Below are 26362 nucleotides of genomic sequence, written 5' to 3' on the forward strand. Positions count from 1 at the left end.
TACGACAGGCAGGAATACCGCGGGCCTATTCTAATCCCCGGACCCGCAGGGGGGGTTACGGAGATGGCAAACAAACTACACTGGCAGACGTTACAAGAGAGGCGTTGTGCATCACGGAAAGATTTACTATTGAAATTTCGGGACAGCACTTTCCAGGAGGAATCGGACAACATATTATTTCCCCCACATCCATCTCGCGTACTGACCAAGAGGAGAAAATTCGAGAAATTAGAGCAAATACAGAAGAGGCTTGCCGACAATCATTCTTCCCACGCACTATTCGCGAGTGGAACAGGGTTGGAGGGATCAGATAGTGGTACCGAAAGTACCCTCCGCCACACACCATTAGGTGGCTTGCGGAGTATGATGTAGATGTAGAAACGGAGTATTTGGAAGAGGCGTGAGTGGGCGTAGTCATTTCATTCCCTCACAACGACATTTGCTTCATACGGTATTGACAACCACGGAAAATCCGAATCTGGTGACTAACTGAGCCACTGAAATGAGAGTCGAGCTTCTTTGCCACAATATCAACCTCGGTATGTCACGCATACGTGCGCGAGTGCGGTCGTGACTTCACGTTTTCTTTGTCTTTCTTGAAATATTCACTAACAATAATTTATACTGCTGTATTAAATTTCAATTAAGAGGGAGAATGGTTCTTTTCGCAAATTGTACCAGAATATTTTGTGCCACTTGACACTGCGCCACGCTTTTCTCGTACTATCAATTTATTTAAGAAGTAAGAGAATTTTTTTCCTAATATTTCAGATCTCTTGAGTGCTAACGAAGATAACAAGTTATAAGTCGACGCCGCTGAAATGATGTTTGGTTTCCATAAACATACAGACGTCACCGCTCGGACCACTTTCTCCACGGATACAAAGATCGATACCGAGTATTTCTAAAGATGATCCTGGAGCCTAACCTGCAGTTTTAAATTCTGGAGTGGTGCGGTATTTGATAGAAAGCCCACCCCAAACAAATCAAAAAGCATGATTATCCGCGTCGCATGACACGTCAGATCGTAGGGTTTCAACTTATTATCCTGAAAGGCATTTAGGAAACGGCGAGAAATATCGCAGAGAATGGATACTGCATTCAGATGCGAAAAATGCTGTGGTCTGGTTATGTTGTAAGCTTTCAGAAACAAAACATAACGAATTTTGTGGGGGAATCACTGACTGGCAACATTTAACTTTATATTCAAATAGAAACGAGGAAAGTTCAGTACATTTCAATATTTATAAAAAATGGACTAAGCTGAATCAGTCTTCAATAAAAAAAAACTGTCGACAGTGCGTATCAAAAACTTGTAGACGCTGGAAAGGAGCGCTGGTACAATGTCATTAAAAGGATTACACATGTTGGTTGGTTAGTTGGTTACGTGTTCCATTGATCAATTGAGCGGTACAGTAGCCGTTACAATGTGGAACGTGTCAAGTGCACAAGAAATGCACATATGAAACAAGATTTTTTTTATATACACAGGGTGTTACAAAAAGGTACGGCAAACTTTCAAGAAACATTCCTCACACACAAAGAAAAAAATATGTTATGTGGACATGTGTGCGGAAACGCTTACTTTCCTTGTTAGAGCTCATTTTATTACTTCTCTTCAAATCACATTAATCATGGAATGGAAACACACAGCAACAGAACGTACCAGCGTGACTTCAAACACTTTGTTACAGGAAATGTTCAAAATGTCCTCCGTTAGCGAGGATACATGCATCCACCCTCCGTCGCATGGAATCCCTGATGCGCTGATGCAGCCCTGGAGAATGGCGTATTGTATCACAGTCATCCACAATACGAGCACGAAGAGTCTCTACATTTGGTACCGGGGTTGCGTAGACAAGAGCTTTCAAATGCCCCCATAAATGAAAGTTAAGAGGGTTGAGGTCAGGACAGCGTGGGGGCCACGGAATTGGTCCGCCTCTACCAATCCATCGGTCACCGAATCTGTTGTTGAGAAGCGTACGAACACTTCGACTGAAATGTGCAGGAGCTCCATCGTGCATGAACCAGATGTTGTGTCGTACTTGTAAAGGCACACTTTCTAGCAGCACACGTAGAGTATCCTTTATGAAATCATGATAACATGCTCCATTGAGCGTAGGTAGAAGAACATACTGACGAAACTAAAATGAGCTCTTACATGGAAATTTAGCGTTTCCGGACACATGTCCACATAACATCTTTTCTTTATTTGTATGTGAGGAATGTTTCCTGAAAGTTTGGCCGTACCTTTTTGTAACACCCTATATATTACAGAGTTAAGGATTAATATTCCTATTATTTACCCCATTCCCTTAAATGGCAGAAAATGCATATACTGTATTTATAGATTTATTTATTCCTATTCAAGAATTCATCTATGGTATAGAAGGAGTTGTCAAGGAGATATGATTTCAATTTATTTTTGAAGCTATTACTGCTGTCTGTCAGACATTTTATTTCATCTGGTAATTTGTCGAAAAATTTTATAGCAGCATACCCCTTTCTGTGCCAAAGATAGGTTGAGTAAAGGATAGTGTAAGTCTTTCTTTTTTATGGTACTATAATCATGAATGTCACTATTATTTTTAAACTGGTCCATGTTGCTGAGAACAAATTTCATTAGTGAGTAAATGTACTGTGAGGCTGTTGTAAGAATTCCCAATCTTTTAAAAAGATGCCTACAAGATGTGCAACTATCAACCCCACACATTATTCTAACCACTTTCTTTTGAGCAGTGAATACTTTTTGTCTAAATGTTGAGTTACCACAAAATATTATTCTGTATGACATCAGAGAGTGAAAGTATGCGAAGTATGTTAGCTTACTAATTTCTATATCCTCAAAACAGGCAATTATTCTGATTGCAAAAGTTGCTGAACCTAGTCACTTTAGAAGATCCAAAATATGAATTTTCCAATTAAGATTCTCATCTATGTATACACCCAAAAACTTAGTATGCTCTACCCTGTCTAATGACTTTTGTTGATGTGCTATATTAATTGAAGGAACTGTACTTTTTGTAGCAGGAACTTGGATGTACTGTGTTTTTTCAAAGTTTACAGCAAGCCCATTTGCAGAAAACCAATTAATGACTTTTCCAAAGACCTTATTTGTATCACTTTCAATTGGAGTTTCTTTTACTGGATTAATAATGATGCTCGTATCATCAGCAAACAGTGTCAGTTCAGCTTCCTGTTTCAGATAGGAAGGGAGGTCGTTCACATAGATCAAGAACGGAAGGGGACCCAAATTTAAACCCTGTGGAACACCTAATACAATTTCACCCCAGTTAGATGAAGAGGCAAACTTATTTAAATCACTTGATCCACGTAAGGAAACTTTTTGCTTCCTGTTCTGTAGGTACGACTTAAACCACTCATATGCTATTCCATTTATACCACAGAACTGTAATTTCTGTAACATAATGTCATGGTTCACACTATCAAAAGCTTTGGACAAGTCACAGAAAATTCCTATTGCGACATTTTACTAGTTAAAGACTCTATTATGTGGATAGTGAAATTTTATATTGCTGTCTCAGTGGAAGAGCATTTCTGAAATCCGAACTGTGATTTACTAAGTATCCCATTACTGTTGAGATGGCTAACCACTCTTGAGTACATTACTTTCTCGAAGATTTTTGAAAATGCTGTAAGCAAGGATACTGGCCGATAATTATTGACATCTGTGGTGTCCCCCTTTTTGTAGAGCGGCCTGACAATGGTATATTTTAACCTGTCTGCGAAAATACCTTGAGTTAATGATGGATTACATATGTGACTCACAACATCAGCTGTAATTGCTACACATTGTTTTAATATCTTATTAGAGATGTCATCTACTCTGACAGAACATTTATTTTTCAAAGATTTAATAATTTTACTTATTTCACAAGAGGTTGTTAGGTGAAACTTAATCTGACAAATTTTTTTTCAAAACAGACTCTTCCGTGTACTGCCTGGCTTTTTCTTTTCAACTGTTCCCACCAATTTTTTCTCCTACACTTCAGAAACGGTTGTTAAATACATAAGCTACTTGTGTACTTTAAGCTTTCTTTGAAAGTGCTCTGTAGATACTGGGTTGAGCGACCTTACACTTTTACTTAATGGTTTCCGAACTGTACACCCTGTTATGTTTTGTAAGTTAATCAGTTGTGCATCATGGTCTGACAATCCATTTACCACAGGGAAAGCATGTGTTTGTTTTACATCACCTTTCTGTACAAATACATTATCTATTAGCGTGCTACTGTCTTGAGCTATACGTGTAGGAAAATTGATCACTGATTCTATGCTGTTAATAACACTTCTAGTTCACTTTTCCCTCAGAATTATTTAGAAAGCTTACATTGAAATCACCACATATTAATAACTACTTCTTTTTGTCTGACAGGCAGCATAATAGGGAGTCAAACTTTTTTATGAAAAGCTCTCAGTTTCCTAATGGGGACCTGTACACTGTTGCTAATATCAATACTACTTTACCTAGCTGAAGTTCACATGCACAAACCTCAAAGTGCTGATCAACACAAAATTTGCTTACTTGCTTACTGCATTTATACCCTTGTTTTATGATCATGGCAACTCCTCCTTTATCCATCCTAGATCTACAAGTGTAAGATGCTAAATTATACTTACTTATACTGACACTATTCATGCCCATAGTTACATGGTGTTCAGACAATCCCATTCTTATTTTTGAGATCATCTAAGCACACTAATAGCTCATCTACTTTATTTTTTGTTCCCCTGATATTTTGATATTGCCCTTAGCTTTAACCCTATTTGCTGTACATGAAGTTTCTTTCATTCTATTTATCTTGTAATCTGTCTGGACTTTGGCTTTAACCTAAAAAATCTGTCTGCCTGGACCCATTAACCACAGCGATCACCCCTTGTGAGACTGTGTACCCCCTTACAGTTTCTACTAATAGAGAAGCTAACTTATTTTTCCCCATCCTATTCAGGTGCAGGCCATGTGTAGTGTATCCCCACCCACCAATAGCATTTACCGGAACAACACTTATGTGATTCATTTGGAGTCCACAAAACATGGGGTTTCGTGGCAAGGGCAGAAAATTATATGCCCAAAAGAAAGGTAATTTTTTGAAATGTACTGAAATGTCGGAAAAATTCGAACCAAATATTACTGAGCACACAAGACGCATGATGAATGATAAAGTCGACGTACCTGCGAGACAAATCTCAAAATGAAACGATGTTTGATATTATCAAATTGGTAGATTTTTGATCTGTTATGCTGAAATATGTGGATAAAAAGCCTAGGTCAAGATCGCTAAAACTCTACTTAGTAACTAGTTTCAGGTCCCTAACGAGCCATCTTCAGATCAATAAACATTTTATTGATTCTGTGTATACCAGTCACCAGCCTGGTGACTATTACCCACTGAGGTTACAAAAGACATGGGATACCTCGTAATATCGTGTATGACTCCTGTTGCCCGGCGTAGCGCAGCAACTCGACGTGACATAGGTTCAAAAAGTCGTTGGAAGTCCTCTGCAGAAATATTCAGCCACGCTGCCTATATTGTTGTTGTTATTGTGGTCTTCGGTCCAGAGACTGGTTTGATGCAGCTCTCCATGCTACTCTATCCTGTGCAAGCTTCTTCATCTCCAAGTAACTACTGCAACCTACCTAACGAAGCTTTTTAGTATATTCATCTCTTGGTCTCCCCCTTCGATTTTTAGCCTCCACGCCGCTCTCCAATACTAAACTGGTGATCCCTTGATGCCTCAGAACATGTCCTACCAAATAATCTAGACAAGTTGTCCCACAGATTCCTCTTTTCCCCAATCCTATTCAGTACCTCCTCATTATTTACATGATCTACCCATCTAATCTTCAGCTTTCTTATGTAGTATCACATCTCGAAAGCTTCTTTTCTCTTCATGTCTAAACCACTTATAGTCCACTTCACTTCTATACATGGCTGCTACACTCCACAGAAATACTTTCAGAGAATACTTCCTGACTCTTTGTGTATATGGAATTTAATAATAATACTTTTATTGATCTGAAAATGGCTCGTCATTGAGCCGAAAGTGATTATCAAACAAAGGAGATTTAACGATCTTGGCCAACGATTTTTTATCCATATATTTAAAAAAGAAATGATTTCTGTACTTGCAATCCAAATCCAAAGTCACATTTTAAATTTTTGCCGAACCAATGAATATTTATCAATTATGCTTGACTATACCCCGATTATTCATGTGTGGAACAAATTAGTTCTATTATTAGATTCGTTTCTTTGAACACACACTCACGACAGTTGGATATAAGAGAGCACTTCTAAGATTTTTGACCATCTTTTTGTTACTGGCGCAGATTTTTTTACAGAAGGGATTGTTGGAGCTAAATACGCCGACTTTTTATGTACCGCCTGCCACCCATAGTTGTTTATATTTAATTGTTAACGACGCATAATTTAAACTGCTACAGTACACGTTTTTTCAGTACAGTGCAAGAGTTGCACATAAGTTTTTCATCTTTTACGAAAAAATGGGATTTATTTTAAAAAACACATTAGTATTTTAACTTCAAAACTTCTGTCTGAGACAAGATGGTCACGTAGAACAGATCCGTAAGACCATCGCATAATAATCTACCAGAGATTTATAGTGCTTTATACGAAATAACCAAAACTTCCTCTTTGTCAAATTCTTCAGCCTATTAATGTGAATATGCAAATTGCTTTAGATGCTTTAGCAAATTTAAAAATTTTGTGATTGGCGGTTGAAGTGATGAAAAATTTGAAGTAGCTGTAAATAGTTCTAAAGAAATAGCTGCACAGTTGAAACTGAGTTTGAAACTTACACATCCCTAAAGGCGCCGAAAAACTCCGCAAACTTTTGATGATGAACGTGATACATCCCTAAAGGTGCCGGAAAACTCTGAAAACCTTTGGTAATGAACATGAAGAAATGGTGTCTCGAATTCACTCGATAACCTATTTCAAGGTTAATGTCTGCTTTCACATTTTAGACCAGGCTCTAGTGTCCGTAAAAGAAAGATTTCGTAGGTTATTTAGTCTCAACAACATATTTAGTATTTGTTTTCACAAGATTTCTGCGAAGAAATTATGTCATGTCAGTCCTTTTTTAAAGGTTTCGACAATGACATAACAAAAATTATGGAATTTATATTTTTAGACAATTTAACAGCCATATGCCCTAATCTCATAATTTTATTGCGAATTTTAATAACGATCGCAGTCACAGTAGCAAATGCAGAAATAGCCTTCTCAAAATTAAAATTAATAAAAAAAACTACTTGGCTCAAAAATGATTCGACAAAGATTGTCTACAACTTCGCCATAATATCGATAGAAGGGAACATTTTAGATGATATTGATACTCGCAGCATCATTAACGATTTTGCAAACAGAAAAGCTAGAAGAGTTGATATTATATAACTTCGTTCAGAATTTCTAACACGAGATTCTAAGAATTTCTAACACGAGTATTTTCAATCTTTTTTTTTGTGTTAACGACGCATAATTTAAACTGCTACAGTACAAGTTTTTTCAGTATGTGCAAGAGTTGCACATTTATTTTTCATTTTCTACGAAAAAATGGGATTCATTTTAAAAAACACATTAGGATTTTAACTTCAAAACTTTTGTCCGAGACGTGTACGGAGAGGCCGGTCAGGGTGGCCGAGCGATTCTAGGCGCTACAGTCTGGAACCGCGCGACCGCTACGGTCGCAGATTCGAATCCTGCCTCGAGCATGGATGTGTGTGATGTCTTTAGGTTAGTTAGGTTTAAGTAGTTCTAGGGGACTGATGACCTCAGATGTTAAGTCCCATAGTGCTCAGAGCCATTTGAACCATGGATGTACGGAGATAACCAAGAGAGTAAGAACCCGAGAAAAATAGCAAGAAATATTTTGCCATTTACACATTAAAAAACTTTATTTTTTCTATTAAAAAGCAATTGAGAGCATTAATATTTGTTAATTCCTATGACTATAGTTTTCGTTTAACAAAGCCATTGTGCAAACAGTTCGTATGCACGGTGAATGTTTTTCCAAGCAGTATAAAAGTGCGCTTAAAAATACAAAACTCAACCGTGTGACGTTGACAATCCACCCGGAACTCGACATCATAAGAGGACTGGAAAAAGGCGAGAATAGAAACTATATTATGAGTGAATTTAATATCGCGTTTTCCAATCATATATAATATTAAAAAAAAAAAAACAGATTCAAAAATTTGTGTCACAGTCTGCTTCAGTTACGAATCTAGAAATTAGACAAACTCTGAAACAACTTAAGCTGGAAACTGCAGATTAAGTTTTGTGTAAGTGGTTCAGTGCATAGATAGCAATTTGACGTTCTAAATATAGAAAAGTCATTTTTCTCGTGAGGAAATGAGATCTCCCCACAGATGACGTTCTTTCATTCTCATAAAGCATAATTTCAAAATAAGTCATGGTGTCTGTAAAGTAAACGTTTCTTGTGAAATTAAATCTGCTTGTGAGTGTGCTGCTAATGAGTAGAAAACAACGCTTCAGAAGCTTGTTGATAAGCATAAGTTGCCCCCACACTAAATTTACAACACTGATGAGACTGGTGTGTTATGGCGGGAGCTGAGGAGTCCAGCGCAAGGGGCTTTAAAAAGAATAAAGACAGAACCACTGTCGTAGTGTGTGGAAATGTTTCAGGCGGTTATATACTGCCTTTGTTTATGAATGGGAAACATCAGAAACTGAGACCACTAAAAAATGTGATTCACACTTTGATCATGGATGCAAAAACCCAATTGGCTTAATGATAAATGTGTGGTATTCACTGAATTGCTCAAATACCCGAGGTACAGAGTGGCCAACTGAAATCATACACTGTAATCAGAATTGTGAAACATTTTATCTTCTAATAATTACACCCAAATTACGCACAATCCTTGTTATCTGAATATGTATCATTACTATTCTTATGTCTTTTTTACTAATTTTTTTATCCAAAGAAAAAAACAGAGAAATACCCACTTACCCATCAGCCACGGACTCTTATGCAGTCAAATCCGGAGTGTTCCACCATCTGAAATGAGGAGAAAATATTCTTTCATTCTTTTCACTTTCTCATCATTGACAGTTTTATATAGACTGGCGTATGCCTTTGCAGTTTGAGCAAGTTTTCATAAATTCCACTGGAATGGTGTCTTTGATGCAAAACTACTTTGTCTGACAACAAAAGTGAAGCACCTGGAATATAGAACCTGACGTCAGTGTAGCTCAACATACATAAATACCATCAGCAAGTATGCAAATGATAAGAGTTATAGGTAGAACAGTGCATTAGCGTTCGTGTTTAGTGTTGTTACCAGGCCTGGTAGGGTGTACAACTTGCATGAACAGCATCAGGCATTGAATGATGATGCATACTCATGTGAGACAGTATTTTCAGCACCTGAAAAACTTTGAAAGATGCCTCACTGTGGGTCAACATCTGGCTGGATGGTCAAATCATGCAACATCCAGGTTTCTGGGGCATTTGGATGAGACAGTAGCACAATGCTGGGCTGCACAGGAATGCGTGGGCAGGCATACTAACTGTCGTCGTACAGACTGACCACAACAACAGAGAATCACCGTATAGTGCACCAAGCAGATTATGAGGGGGCACCCAAAAAAGCAATTATTTCTTAAAAGCTATATATTTTCAAATTGTTTACAAAACAACCTTATCCCCTCGAAAATACTCTCCGTTGCAGCTAATACATTTGTCCCACTGGTGCTTCCATCGTTCGAAATATTTTTGTAGTCATCTTTAGGAATGGCCGACAGCTCCTCCCTAGTTTTCTTCTTCAACTTCTTCAGTGTTGCTAAATCTGCGTCCTTTCATGGCCCCTTTCCATGTATGTAAACAAGAAAAAAATCGCCCACGAATTGCGAGTAAGGTGCGTGGGGCAGCGAAACTGTGGGATTTTTAGCCAAAAACTGTTTAACAAAGACGGTTGTGTGTGTAGGTGCATTGTCCTCGTGAAAGAACCAGTCTCCTGTCCGCCACAAATCGTTTCTTTTCTTTTTTTTACTATCACTATTGTGCAACCTTCTTAAGACTTCCAAATAATAGTTTTTATTGATGGTGACTGTTGCCTTTTTTCTGGGTTGTAACTATAGCATCATGAGTCATCAACAGACCTCTGACAGAAAATCTGTATCAGTTTCAAGCTGTTGTTTCCAAGAACGACACGTTTCAGTTCGACGTACCTTTTGATTGTATGTCTGAACCCGACGAAAACCTTGGCAGGAACCCTTTTCATTCCCAAATCTTAGATTAAAATTCGCTAAACCGAGTTCGTAAATAACCCAGTCATCTCTGACAGTTGATCAGTTGTTTGTCGACGGTCTGCGAGCACAAGCTCTCGAATGTTTTCAATATTTTCGTTGATTCGGGCAGCTGATGGACATCCAGAACGAATTTTGTCATCAATCGACATATCGGCATTTTGAAATCGAGCAAACCAGTCGTAAACTTGAGTTTTTCACATAGCGTCATCTTAGTAAGCTGTTTTCAACATTAAAACAGTTGCAGCAGCATTTTTCACTTAAACTTGCCATTAAAAAAAGGAAACAAGTACAAAATGGCGCCAGCAAGAACAATCAGTGCAGATGAACAGAACAAGCCGGGTCGACAACACATGGCACTGAAATGGCCATACGTTGTGCTATACATGCCTAGTGCCAGAAATGCATACTGCTCAAGCTCCTCCAACGGCAATATTATTGCGTTTTTAACCCCCTCGTTTAACCAGTTTACAACTGGACCTCCGATCTAAGAATGAGTTACAGGCTCCCTGGAACATTCTGTGTCATTTGGAACCCTCACCAGAGACCAGCAGGAATCATAATGTGGAATTACTGTTACTGCAATTAACACCACAACACAAACAACTGCATCTGCTGTGTGTCACGACTGGGAAGTACAGACTGCTGACGAAAAGCATCGCAGTACGCTCCGTGATGAATAGTAGTTCTGCTCTACTCTGGATGACCATTGCTGGTAAGTAGGCCAGCGACTTGGGAAAAGGTCCCACTCTTCTGAAGTATTTGATGGGTGGAGTGGAGTTACTCCTGGAATCGGTGTGAGGAGTCATTGGTCTGACTTCACGTCGTGGCCCTTAGTGACAGAAAACTGTTGGCACAGAGGTATGTCACAAACTTCCTACATCCTTATGCATTACCTCTCATGTGATGGCACAAAGTGCCATTATTCGACAGGACAGGTCTTGTCCACATATGGCATGATTAGATTAATACTTGTTCCATAGATCATGAATACAACACTTCGTAATGATGTGGAACGTGTCGGTTAGTAAAAGATGTCTGTACAAGATATTACATTACACAAAATATTGCATGACACTAATGTTTAAGGGTTTTTTTTTTCTCCCTTAATTTATATAAAAAATTCAGCCAATGAGTAGGAGGAGTTGTCATGTAGAAATTCTTTTAACTTATTTTTAAATGTTAGTTGGCTATCTGTCAGGCTTTTGATGCTGTTTGGTAGGTGACCAAAGACTTTTGTGGCAGCATAATTTACCCCTTTCTGTGCCAAAGTCAGATTTAACCCTGCGTAGTGAAGATCATCCTTTCTCCTGGTGTTATAGCTATGCACACTGCTATTACTTTTGAAATGGGCTGGATTATTAACAACAAATTTCATAAGTGAATATATATACTGTGAGGTTACTGTGAGGATCCCTAGATCCTTAAATAGATGTCTGCAGGATGACCGTGGGTGGGCTCCAGCAATTATTCTGATTACACGTTTTTGAGCAATGAATACTTTTCTACTCAACGATGAATTACCCCAGAATATGATGCCATACGAAAGCAGTGAATGAAAGTAGGCATAGTAAGCTAATTTACTGAGATTCTTATCACCAAAATTTGCAATAACCCTAATAGCATATGTAGCTGAACTCAGACGTTTCAGCAGACCATCAATGTGTTGCTTCCAGCTTAACCTCTCATCAACGGACACACCTAAAAATTTTGAAAATTCTACCTTAGCTACAGACTTCTGTTCAAAGTCTTATTTATTACTGGAGTTGTGCCATTTACTGTACGGAACTGTATATACTGTGTTTTATTAAATTTTAAAGAGAGTCCGTTTGCTGAGAACCACTGAATAATTTTGTGAAAAACATCATTTACAATTACATCACTTAGTTCTTGGTTTTTGGATGTTATTATTATACTTGTATCATCAGCAAAAAGAACTAACTTTGCATCTTCATCAATGTGGAATGGTAAGTCATTAATGTATATCAAGAACAGTAAAGGACCTAAGACCGAACCCTGTGTGACCCCGTACTTGATAGCCCCCCAGTTTGAGGAATCAGCTGTTGTTTTAACATTACATGAACCACTTATTTCAACTATCTGCATTCTTCCAGTTAAGTATGAATTAAACCATTTGTGCACTGTCCCCCTCAAACCATTATGATTTAGCTTATCTAAAAGAATTCCATGATTTACACAATCAAAGGCCTTTGAGAGATCACAAAAAATACCAATGGGTGATGTCCAGTTATTCAGAGCACTTAATATTTGATCAGTGAAAGCGTATATAGCATTTTCTGTTGAAAAGCCTTTCTGAAAACCGAACTGACATTTTGTTAGTACTTTATTTTTACAAATATGGGAGGCTACTCTTGAATACATTACTTTCTCAAAAATTTTTGATAGAGCTGTCAGAAGAGAGATTGGGCGGTAGTTGTTCACATCCGACATATCCCCCTTTTTATGCAATGTTTTTACAATGGCATATTTCAGTCATGTGTCATGCGTATTTATGAACTGATTGTGTTATGTTGAGGTACCTCTATTGTCATTAGGATCCTCAGATCTGCCCTCACTGGGTGTAAAGACTCAATATCCAGGATATCAAGGTCCAGTTCCAACAATTCTGAGCCAGAATGCCACAAGAGATAATAGAACGGCTTTACAACATCCTTCATGTTCAAATCAGTGCATACACCCAGGCCACAAGGGTTGCATCAACATACTGTACTGTCAAGTTCTTTGTAAATTTGATGTGATACTGTAATCACTGACCTGGAGTGCAAACATGGGTACTTGTATAGACAATATTGTTACAACTTTCCATTCTTCAAAATACGACACAAATGTGATTGACACACTTCTTTCTGATCATCATGGAATTATTATTCATGTAAACATGGATGCAATGATTCTTAATGTCACCAAGACTTCTGTGATTTATAAGACACAACATACAATTAGTGACTGTAATATATCTGTTTTTCTAAAATGTCTCAGAGAAATTACTTGGTTGTGTGTGTATGGTAACACTGGAGCAGTTCAACAACTTTCTTGAATTATTCATGTGGGTAGTTAACATTGGCCTGCCACTAAAGAACAAATGTGTTAAAATGAGCAGGGTATCGAATATCAATAAAAATAAGTGGTACACACAGGAACTATGAAAACTTAAAGATCAATGCAACAATTTCTACTACCTAGCAAAGAATTCATCTTGTCTGCATGCCAAAGTAAGATATAAAGAATGCAAATATCAGTACAGAATGGGTATTGAGAAACCTAAATTAGAATTTAATTGCAAATTGGTTGCACAAACTATTAATAAACCAAAAGAAATGTGGAAAATCATTAATGGCAATCTAGCATTGGGTAGCAAAGAATTTGTATCTAGATCCAAAATTAGCGCTGATAGTTTTAATAGATATTTTGTAAACAGTGAAGATAGTGTAGTTACTAAGATACCTGATAGTAAACATGAACCTAGCTACTATTTGGATGTTGGCTATAAAAACCAAAATGCTATGGAAAATGTGTTTTATTTTGAACACATTTGTGTAGAAGATGTACACTCTGTCATTCTTTCTCTTAGCAAAAGTGATTCACTGGATATTTACAATATCAGCTCTAAAATATTGAAACTTAGTAGTCATAATATAGCAGAGGTTCTCTGTCACATCATAAACTACTGCTTTGATGAAAGTCGTTTCCTTGAAAAATTAAAAGTAGCTGAAGTAAGCCCAGTCCACAAAAAAGGCGACAATAATCTGCCTAGCAATTATAGGCCAGTTTCTCTTGTACCACTTTTATCCAAGGTCACTGAGAAACTAATGAGTATTCAAATAATCAATTTTCTAAATTCTCATCAATTACTTTCAAATAGCCAGTTTGGGTTTCGGAAAAATCTATCAATATGTGATGCTGTTATGAGCTACATATGTCACTGTCTTGAAGCGCCCGCATCTCGTGGTCGTGCGGTAGCATTCTCGCTTCCCACGCCCGGGTTCCCGGGTTCGATTCCCGGCGGGGTCAGGGATTTTCTCTGCCTTGTGATGGCTGGGTGTTGTGTGCTGTCCTTAGGTTAGTTAGGTTTAAGTAGTTCTAAGTTCTAGGGGACTTATCACCACAGCAGTTGAGTCCCCTAGTGCTCAGAGCCATTTGAACCATTTTGTCTTGAAGCAAAAGGAAAAATTTATTGTAAGTACAAAGTTTTCTGATTTATCAAAAGCATTTGACACTGTGTGCCACAACACTCTGCTGCTGAAATTAAAAACTGTAGGTTTCTCAGTCTCTGCTGTTAAAATTATTCAGTCATACTTATCTAATAGATCTCAAACTGTTTACTTCAATAACCAATATTCTAGTTTCTTGCCCGTTAACCATGGTGTTCCTCAAGGGTCAATCTTGGGTCCTCCCTTGTTCATATTATATATGAATGACCTACCTAGCAACGTAATAGATGATACTACAAACTGTTACGTGTATGCAGATGATATCAGTTTAAGTGTTACAGTGCCTACGAACAATAACGTAAGTAACTCTACCTCACTCAAGGTAGATATACTTTCTGACTGGTGCAATGCCAATAGCCTGTCTATGAACATAAATAAAACACAGGAATTAAACATTTCTTATAACAATAGAATCACCTTAGAGACAGTTCCTGTAAAGTATCTTGACATTGTTTTGCAAAATAATTTAGGCTGTCACGCACATGTGAATTATTTAACACCAAAAATTTCTAAAGGAATATTTATGCTCAGAAAATTACAAGCAAAAGTAGATGAGAAAATTTTGCTTTTTGTTTATTATAGTTATATTCACTCTCATTTGACGTATGGGACATTCTTGTGGGGAAATAATTGCTGCTCAAAATGCTTATTTACAGCCCAGGAAAAAGCTGTAAGACTGATATGTAAAGTACCACCTAGAACTCACTGTAGAGAATTATTTATTAAACTTAGTATTATGACCTTGCCATGTATATACATATTTCAATGTCTCTTGTACATTAAAAAGAACTTGTCTAGATTTGATCTGAATTCTGATGTACATAGTTATAACACGACACTGTAATGATATACCACAACTCTAAACAGCTTCAAACACACATCTGAAAAACTACTTAATAAACTACCAGAGTCAGTTAAGAGTCTGGAGCTGAAAAAATTTAAGATATTTGTAAGAACTTTATTAATTCAAAATTGTTTTTATACAATGGAAGATTTCTGTGAGCATAATTTCTAACATAGATTAATTATTTATGTATTTATTGTCATTGTTGTTTGTACATTTATTGATGTTGCTTATACAAGCTTTACATCCTTGTAAATGTTTTGTTTTTGGGCAATAAAAATCAATCAATCAATCATGCGAACCCTATCCTCACAATCCGTGAAGTTTTGTTCCATTTTCCCATCGCCCTCTGGATACTTCACCTTTACAATCAATGGAGTTATTTATTCATTTACCCACACACACACTAAATATGCTTCAGATAGACAAAGAGATGTATTCAGCAGACAAAATGGTACATAACATAGAAGACACACACATGTCAACAAAATTTTTCAACACTCATGTGTGTCATGCAGGTGTGCATTGACTGTTCCTGTACCAATTGGAAGGTCACGCCTAACTTTGTTAACGTACACACTTGTACATGAGTGCTACCTAAAGGTAGAATGCTCCAATCAAATGGATTACAGCATTTCGGGTGAAATTAAAATACCAGTAGGGACGCATAAGAGATGTCTGTGAAGGAGTATAGTGAACATCCATGACTGAAAATCCATCCTGCCATGACTGAAAATCAGAACCAATAATCAAATTCACATCATCATGTTATGTGCAGAAGGCTTCTCAACCAGAGAAGTTGCTCGATGTGCACACCGGAGTCAAAGTGATGCATATCAAACGAATTCGCAGTTGTGAGTAATGACAACCATCAGCTGTAGAATGGAATGACGACAATGAAAATTTGTGCCAGACTGGGAAAGTCGCTTGCCTGGTATTGGTAGATAAATACAATATTGCAGTGCCTGTGTTATTCTGATCACGATGCAAAGTTCCTTGGGCATGCATGCATGCATGTCCATGTGCCAATACCGGGTAAGTGACTTTCACATACAACGTCTGACCTGTACGGGAATATACACAATGGACGTACGAGTACAGGTCATAAACACATGGTTGATGACATATGGAAGTTTGGATCAGGCCGTTGAGTCATGCACGGATAGCCAAATGATCATGGTAAATTCATCGTAAGTGGGAAATCTGGGCTAGAGTCCCAGTCCGACACAAATTTTCATTGTCATCATTCCATTCTACAACTGACAGTTCTCCTTATTCCATAATGGCTGTAGTCGCCATGCCTGTTCCTTAGAACTTTGCTTCGTAATCAGAATAACACAAGCACTGCAATATCGTATCAAAGTGATGTGGTGTGATGCGTACATGGAACTGGGTCCAGTCGACAGTTAGTATTGAGGACTTCAATCGATATCTGCAATTTTTGAGTCAAAGGAACTGTGGGATGAGTGCTACACAGAACTGAATTTGGCATTCGAAGAGGCTACAGGACGTCATGATCGAATCAAATGGAGATGATTGCATGGTGCAAATCTCCATTCCTGAGGACCATACACCACAACACCATGGACTCAGATGGGCAATAAATCACGTAAAATGGATGCCACAGGATTGGTGACGACACCAATCCTTGTTTATAGACGAAAGTGGGATCTGTTTCTGTCTGATAATCGCAGACAATGTGTTTGGAGACAACACGCTAATATCAAACTTCAGCACTGTGTCCCACATGTGCACCAAGGTGGTGGTGGTTGTGGTGGTGGTGGTGGTACCGGGAGGACTTTCTGCAACCAATAGTAGATCTGTATCACCAAAATTTTAGCGATGATTTACTCGTGATTGATGATAACTCACTTGCTCATTGTGCTGTTCTCGTTAACGCGTTCCTTCAGTATGCCAGGCCTGTCTGCCCTCAGGCATGAACCCAATCGAACATATGGAGGATTGACTGAAACAAGCCATTTTTGTATGTTAACAATGACGATGTACTTTGTGCAACTTACACAGAAGCGTCATTGAAGAGTGGGACAATTTGATGATATTATTGATGGTATGCCATGATGTATTCAAGCTTGCATCAATGTAGGGGGGACTTCAAGCCCATACTGACATTGCTCAGAAGTGCTGTGAAAAGATTTCCACAGGAAACAGACAATTTTGTCACTGTGTTGTGGTGTTCTTCAGTCCAAAGACTGGTTAAATGCATCTCTCCATGCTACTCTATCCTCTGCAAACCTCTGCATCTCCAAATAGCTATTGCAACCTACATCCTTCGGAATCTGCTTACTGTACTCATCTCTTGGTCTCCCTCTATGATTTTCCTACCCCTCACACTTCCCTCCAGTACGAAACTGGTGATCCCTAGATATCTCAGAATATCTATTATCAGCTGATCCCTTCTTCTAGTTGGGCTGTGGCACAAATTTCTGTCCCCCCCAATTCTATTCTATTCCTCCTCACTAGTTACAGGATCTACTCCACTGATATTCACCATTTTCACTTTCACACATGGCAACACTTCACATAAATACTTTAAGAAAATGCTTCCTGGCACTTAAATCTCTATTCAGTATTAACAAATTTCTCTTCTACAGTAACGCTTTTCTTGCCATTGCCAATCTACAGTTTATATCCTATCTATTTCCGCCATCATCAGTTATTTTGCTGCCCAAATAACAAAACTCACTTCTAAATCTAATTCCCTCAACACCACCAGATTTAATTTGACTACATTCCATTATCCTCATTTTGCTTTTGTTGGCATTCATCTAGTATTCTCTTTTCACAACACTGTCGCTTCTCTTCAACTGAGCGGTCCATTCGGCATGTTGTTGGGCCCATCTGTACTGCACTGCATGGTGTCATGGTTGCAAAGATGGACCTCGCCACGGATGTTGGGAGTGAAGTTGCGCATCATGCAGCCTCTTGCGCACAGTTTGAGTCTTAACATGACGTCCTGTGGCTGCACGAAAAGCATTATTCAACATGGTAGCATTGCTGTCAGGGTTCCTCTGAGCCATAATCCGTAGGTAGCGATCATCCACTACAGTAGTAGCCCTTGGGCGGCCTGAGCGAGGCATTTCATTTACAGTGCCTGTATCTCCTCCATGTCTGAACAACATCGCTTTGCATCACTCCGAGATGCCTGGACACTTCCCTTGTTAAGAGCCCTTCCTGGCACAAAGTAACAATGGGGATGCGATCAAACTGCGGTACTGACCGTCTAGGCATGGTTGAACTACAGGCAATACAAGCCGTGTACCTTCTTTTGGTGGAATGACTGGAACTGATTGGCTGTCGGACCCCCTCCATCTAATAGGTGCTGCTCATGTATGGTTGTTTACATCTTTGGGCGGGTTTAGTGACATCTCTGAACAGTCATAGGGACTGTGTCTGTGATATAATATCAACAGTCAATGTCTATCTTCAGGATTTCTGAGAACCGGGGTGATGAAAAACTTTTTTTTTTGTGTGTATGTGTGATGTAAGCATCACAATTAACACAATTGGTTAGTTCAGAAAACCCCACAGTCAGAAGTTACAAGGATTAAGATCATATGATCTTGACAGCCAAGCTGTAGGGAAATGATGGCTGAAAATTCTAGCGTTTCAGAAATGCTTCTGTAGCAGCCACTTCACTGTGTGTGAAATGTGCAGAGGAGCACCGTCTTCTATAAAAGTTATCCTACCCACACATTTAGGCTGGTGAAGGGATGGCATGATGCTAGTACGCAAAAGACTTTCATAGCGTTCACCAAAGCCCTGATGAAGGATGTGTTCCAGTTGTTCCAGTCCAGGGTGGTACCAGGTGATGAAAGGTGGACTCCTTTGTATCTGGTTCTTGGGGTCAGTGGGAAGGTTGAGGGTATGCGGGGGTATGACACAAGAAATCATGTGAATGCCTTTGTGAGATCCTCAGCATACACTGATACAAAATTAAACATATTCAGATAGATGTACTCATTAAACAGATATACGTAACATCAGGCATACATGGAGTTGAACTGGTGGTTTCATTTGGGTGGAACTACTGAATTTTGTGGGTTTGGCAAGTCAGTTCTCAATTTTGAAAATACAGGATCGTGCAGATAAAAGTAGTCCATGTAAGTATAATGTATAATGAAATGCAGTGAAATTACAGAAATGAAGAGTTGTAATCAACTTACTATTTATTTACAATGAAAAATACAGGGAAATTACATTTACAGAAGATGCTGAAAGTGACCCCCTGCAACATCAATAGGCAGCTGTTTACATCTAAGTGTTCTCAGACACACCAGGCATTGAGTTCAGATATCAATGGTGGCAACTTCATGGCTGTTTTTGTTTCATTTCCTTTATTGTGTATGGATTTGTTTCATAGACCTTGCTCTTCAAGTGTCTCCACAGGAAAAAAATCACATGTTGTTAGATCCAGGAAATATGATAGCCATAAATGTTTGCTGACAGTTCGTTCCTCAGTAAAGACATCATGGACTTGTCCCAGGGATACTTTAGACATGTGGCATGTTGCCACATCTTGTTGGAAGAAGCAACATTGTCTTTCATATTCAGTGAGCTGAACACAAAATGTATCAAAAATTTCCATATATGCAATCATGTTGAGGGTAGTGTCAATAGATGTGGGTCCAATGATGCACATTCCCATTTCACTGCACTAAATGCTGATTTTTCATCATGGAGTGCAGAACTCCAGGCTCTACGTTCCCGGCAAACAAAGGATCTACCACTGTAGTACTTGACCGAAAGGAATATGTTAATGAAGGTCTACGACAGCTGTCTGACACCTCTATGTACAGTCCTTTTCCTTCACCCTTCTTCCTTCCCCTTCAACCCTTCTGCCTGAAGGGTTTCTTGGGAGCTGTTGAACAATTTGTTTGATTCACTGATATCTTTCATGCCATTGATAAAGATTATGGTATCATCTACATATCCGCAACAGTAAATGATGTTTTGGAGGGGGTGATTGCTGAAATTCAGAACTTTGTCTTCTAATTTTTTTATGAATATTTCAGCTAACAATCCAGAATGATTTGATCCCATTGCTAGACCGTCTGTTTGTAGAGTTTATTGTCTAATTTGAGATAGTTGTGTGAGAATGTGAATTCCAATATGTCCAATAGTTCAGTAGAACTTAGTGGAAGGGATTTTTTTGTGTGTTTTTGTTGGTTTGTATTAATTGTCTGTAGTGTAGGATCCACTGGTTCATAGGAATACATGTTTGCATGTCAACAAGGCACATGTTGCTCCACTGGGAACTTTTATGTTTTTGACAGCCCGTGTGAATTCTGCCGTGTTTCTAACTGTTGTTCTACTATTATTGAATGTGTGTGTTTCTTTAATAAAGTCACACAGAAGAGGAAACTAACTAATCTTATCAAACAACAGTTATCTTCCAAATTGTAAGAAAACAGCTGAAGAAACATACATTTTACACAACTTTCCTCATCAATACTGTCATAATATACACTACAGAAGAAGAGACTCTTTGTGCAATTTTGTCACATGATGACATGATGGAGACCGTGGTTGTTGTTTGAAGACAAATGTTGATGGTGTTAGGAGAGCAACCAGCCTCAAATTTACTTTCAATTCCTTTATTCAAAGGAAACTGTTATCGGTTTCGAATTGTTGTGATTCATTCTCAGACGGTTTACACACTTTCTCTATGACTCTACTCAGCAAAAGATTAAAAAACAACATTCAAGCTCCGATGGACCAAGAGAAGTTCATCACACAGATTGCAGCCATCACCTTTGAGAGCAAACAAATTACAACCATCACCTTCGAGAAGCAACATGACAGAATAGCAACCTGCCACAAAATCTCCCAGCATAAAAGAAAAGAGAATGGGGCCTCACATATACCTTAAAGACTAATACCTAAAGATACAACAGCCAGGATACATAAAGAAATTAAACACCTCTCAAATAACAAACATCTCTCAAATAACATAAACTTCCTACTCACAATTCATGATGCTAGAAATGTTGTAGCAATAAGCATACAAGCATGTTGCATTAAGTCAGAACCAAAATGAGACTCCAATCAGGCCTGTAACGAACTGTAGGAGCAGCCCAGCATTCAAATTCAACAAAAGGTTCTTCACAAATCTTGAAGAAACGTACACATTCAATAATATCAGAACACTTAGAAACACAGCAGAATTCACACAACATGTTAAAAAAATACAAGTTCCTGAAGAAGCCACACTTGCCTCATTTGACAAACAAAACATTTATTTCTCTGAACCGATACATCCTACACCACAGACAATGTCAACCTACAAAAGCACAAAAAAAGAAATAGTTTCTACCCACGTTACGGAATTAATGGACCTGATGGCTTAGGAATGAGATCAAACTATTACTACTGTTACTAGATACAGGGTGACAATTATTCACCTATATGAAATAAAACCGTCATAACTTCTAAATTGTTTGCATTAGACATTCAAACTGCACAGTTGGGCAAGATGGGAATTTGTATGCGCATGCATGGTTTGGTTTAGTGACAGAGCCCACTTTCATTTGGATGGGTTCATCAATAAGCAACATTGGCGCATTGGTGTGGGGGGGACTGACAATCCGCATTTCGTGATCGAGAGGTTTCTTCACCCTCAGCCGGTGACCTTGTGGTGTGCAACATCGAGTCATGAAATAATTGGTGTGATGCTCCTTGATGGCACGGTGACTGCTGAACAGTACATGAATATTTGTAAGATGATTTCATCCCCATTATTCAAAGTGACCCTGATTTTGACGTGTCGTTCACGTAAGATGGAGCTCAACCCCATTGAAGCAGGAGAGTGATGTCCTGGAGGAGTACTTTGGGTACCCAGAAGTCACTAGCATGGGCCTCGATTGGCTGCCATATTCTCCAGATCTGAACACATTGACTCCTTTTCTTGGGGTTATATTACAGACAATGTGTACAACAATAACCCCAAAACCGTTGCTAAGCTGAAAAGTCATAGAGGTGATCACTCATAGTATCAATGTTTTGACACTTCAGTGGGTCATGCAGAATTTCACTATTCATCTGTGCCATACCATCACTGTGGTGTGCGTACGGTAAGACCTTTCGTACACACACCATCAGATTACCTGACTTGTCGCTCTAGCGAAGTAGGCAAGTGTCAGGAATATGTCTCGTGGTCTTATCGTGGCGTGTTTATCTTCTGCCGTTAGGTCAGACGATATAAATGCCACTTGCACGCTTAAGAGTAGCAGATTGACGGTGACCAACTTTAAACAGAACTTGATTAATTTTCACACACATTTATTAAAATAATAAAAAGCATAGATAGTACGTAACTTGATTCTGGATGCTGTTTACAATTGACAATCTGAAGTTCCTTTGGTCTTGGTACGTTAATCTTATTCTCACATATCTCTGATACTTGACAAAGTGTCTCTACATTTATCTTCATGGCTACGTACAGGAATATGGTAATCTTATTAGGCGCAGACTGAAACTTGACTACAGACTAATGCAGACTGGTACAGACTAATGCAGACTGACTAATCGGAGGTCTGTACACTCGTTATAATACCTCGCATGTTCAGGTATCACTGCGCGAGTGTGATCTACGTTCTATGTTAGCAGCAATCTCATTGGCTGCGTTACATATTAATATGCGGATCGGCGGAAGCAGAATTTGGTCCATCTCTAAGACAGCGCCATCTCGTATTGTGGAGACAGACGAGCGCTGCGCCTGTGTTGTTGTGCTTAGCGGGGCGCGCTCTATAGGGAAAGTTGTGTATGCACTGACTATGCGGAACTATGTACACAACAATCACCAATGATGGCAGACTGATCGAACATGTCATAACCTACATGCGAATATCCGTAGCGACATTTGCATGTTGAATAAAGCGTGTGTACACCATAGTGTGTAACTAATTTATGGTTTATTCATATAGTTAAATAATTGTCATCCTGTATCTACAGGGTGTATAGCCTACGTGGACGAAGAAAAAAAAAAAATTCGCGAATTTCCCGGTTAGAAACACTCTTTCTCCCAGATTAAAATACACTTTTTCCGTGTTCAGTAACAGTATACTTCCTCGGAACTGTAAAACTTATCAATCCTTTCGATGGTTGGGGTTTTATACACCGGCATAGAATTTCCTGGCACTTTAGAAAATGAAGCTCAGGGGAAAAAACACGTTTTGGAAAGACGTCTGATGTGCAGCAACATGTATACTGCATATTTTCGTATTACGAAAGTATAAATTTGAATTCCTCCAAACACCGCATGTTATTTTCCGAAGGATTGAAATCGAGTTTGCGATGCGGTTTTGTAAGCCAGTCGTGGCTCATGTCAAGCGATAGCTCCAGCCGATGACAGTGGATATTCAGAGCATATGACATGTGACAGTCAGCCAATACCAACATCACTGTTAAGCAGCGCGACCACAACAATAGGTAAAGGTAATGGTTTAAATTAATATACACAGTGTTGCTACAAGAAAAGAAAAGAAAAGCTTTCACGTATATATTGGTCTCTAAGATCAATAAGCTGCAAGAGAAGCTAAGCTTTCACACATAATGTTGATCTTTTTTGCGCATGTTACACTTCAAGATACATCACACAAATGTTCCACTAAAATTTTTAACAACTAAATAAATGTCTGCTCTGCTGGGCTCAAAAATAATGTAAATGGACATCCTCAAAGATCAGATTTTTGAATGAGAGTCAAACACTCTATGATTTAAGAAATTCATCGGACATTTGCAAAGAGAGTTCTTTTTGTTTATAAGGAAATTTACTTTGAAAGTAACGCTTTTCAAACAACCATTCGGAATCATACAATGAAGGCTTTCGCGACCGGATGGTACTGTTGTGCGCCGGAACATCTGGACACGGAACTGAATCATCTGAAACAGGCCTTTGAAAAGAATGGGTACTCAAACAAAGAAATTAATAGTTTTAAGACCTAATTACAGCAGGCCAAAAGACAAGAATGGTTCACAACAATGGAAGAACACGGTGTCTTTACCTTTCATTAGTAAGGTTACAGATCGAATCGGCAAAATTTTGCTGAAACATAAAGTGTAACCGGTATTCAGACCAACCAGAAAAATAGGACAAGTACTTCGTTCTGTTGAAGATAGAAGGCCACCATTATCATCTAGCGGTGTGTATAAAATTTCGTGTACCTGTGTGGTACTACGAAAAGAAGTGTGAATACGAGGCTAAAGGAGCAAAAAAGTCTTTGCCGACTGGGTAAAATAGATAAATCGGCCATTGCGGAACATGCACTTCAGTACGGTGACCATGTAGTTAAGCTTTCTGAAACTAAAGTTTTAAGTGCTACCACGAACTATTATCCACGACTGTATAGGGAGGCTATTGAAATTTATAAACATGAAAATAATTTTAATAGAAAAGAAGAGGCCTTGAAATTAAGCGGGATATGGACAGTGGCGTTACAGAATCGATAAGTGATTTTTATCTATGACGGACTATTATCGATAGTTACATTTTATCTTTGACTAGTTTACTCTCTGCTGCTATGTGAAAGCTAGACCACACCCACTTTCCTTGGTATTTAGGCCGCTCTCTGACGCCTGACTCGTGCAGGGCAAACAATCGACACGACATGGTATCCAGGCAGGAGTACCCCAAGGAAGTATCCTAGGGCCCTTACTGTTTAACCTCTACATTAACGACCTCCCAGCTACACACAACACGACGGTAGCAAACTACGCGGATGACACCGCCATCCTTGCGCAAGATTGGAAGCCGTCTAACATTAACTCACGACTACAGACTGCACTCAGAACGGCGGAGCCTTGGCTGGTGAAATGGCGTGTTAGAGTAAACGTCGACAAGTGCGAAGCCGTTCTGTTCACTAAAAGACCGAAGCAGCTGTGCAAACATCAGCACTGCAACCCAATAATACTACATGCACGCCCAATTCGTTTCCGCGAGAAGGTCAAATACCTCGGTGTCTGGCTGGACAGGAAACTACTCTGGGGGGACCACATTCAACACGTGACCAACAAAGCTAACGCGAGGCTCAAACAACTCTACCCTATGCTTAACAGGCGAAGCACACTGAACAGGGGGGTGTCTAGGTCCACGTACATGACACTTATTCGACCCCTGATGACGTACGCAGCCCATGTCTGGGGATACGCTGCGCCAACTCGCCTGCGCCGTCTGCAGCTCATACAGAACAAAGTACTCACAATCATAAGCAACGCTCCGCGCTACACACGCATCGCGGACCTTCGCCGGGAATACCGGCTAGATACTATCTTGCAGGTATTCCAAAAACTCTCCACACGACTGTAAAATAACACGAGACACTCGCGCAACCCGTTTATCCTTTCTCTGGGTAACTACGACCACAACCATAGATGGAAGCATAACAGACCAAAGACACTACTGGCTAGGAACTAAACATCTATGGTCCATAGAACGCTAACACGACAGTACTGGCGAGCCGCTGCAACACAGCTATTACTGGCAACCCCAGATGTTCGACCAGCCGAAAAACAGGCAACCGCAGGGAAACCGTACTGTACACAGCACGCAAACCAACCACACACACCCTCTACACCGTCTGTGAGCCGATCTATGACCGATCGCCCACTAATGTACGAGGGTTGTTTTTTAAGTAAGGGCTGTTCGCGCGTGTAGTCCCGTAGTTCACGCGGACGCCGCAACAAGCCACCGCGCCACTTGCCGGCATCCTTCCCGTTCACACTGATGCAAGTTGCAGCTCTGTAGCTGACGTGTACGCATCGCTGTGCTACTTTATAATGTTTACGATTATTGAATCGCCCGCCGCGTGTGAGATACGGGCAGTGATACGTCTTTCCACCGCGAGAAGCCTATCAGCTGCAGAAATTCATCGTCAGTTAACAGAAGTTTATGGCTAGAATGCAATGAGTGAAGGTAAAGTGCGTCAATGGGTTAGAGAGTTTAAAAATGGCCG

General features: G+C 39.2%; 1 protein-coding gene across 1 annotated transcript in view; it reads right to left on the minus strand.

Moving 5' to 3' along the window:
• Window positions 1-26362, minus strand: part of LOC126428177 (ubiquitin carboxyl-terminal hydrolase 29-like) — a 415671-nt gene that overhangs the window by 367177 nt on the left and 22132 nt on the right. Inside the window, exon 2 of the mRNA XM_050090091.1 lies at window positions 9019-9066. The gene's annotated coding sequence lies outside the window, so the exon portion shown is untranslated. The remainder of the gene's footprint in view (window positions 1-9018; window positions 9067-26362) is intronic.

The sequence above is a fragment of the Schistocerca serialis genome, chromosome 12 (genome assembly GCF_023864345.2).
Source record: "Schistocerca serialis cubense isolate TAMUIC-IGC-003099 chromosome 12, iqSchSeri2.2, whole genome shotgun sequence".
NCBI classification, from domain to species: domain Eukaryota; kingdom Metazoa; phylum Arthropoda; class Insecta; order Orthoptera; family Acrididae; genus Schistocerca; species Schistocerca serialis.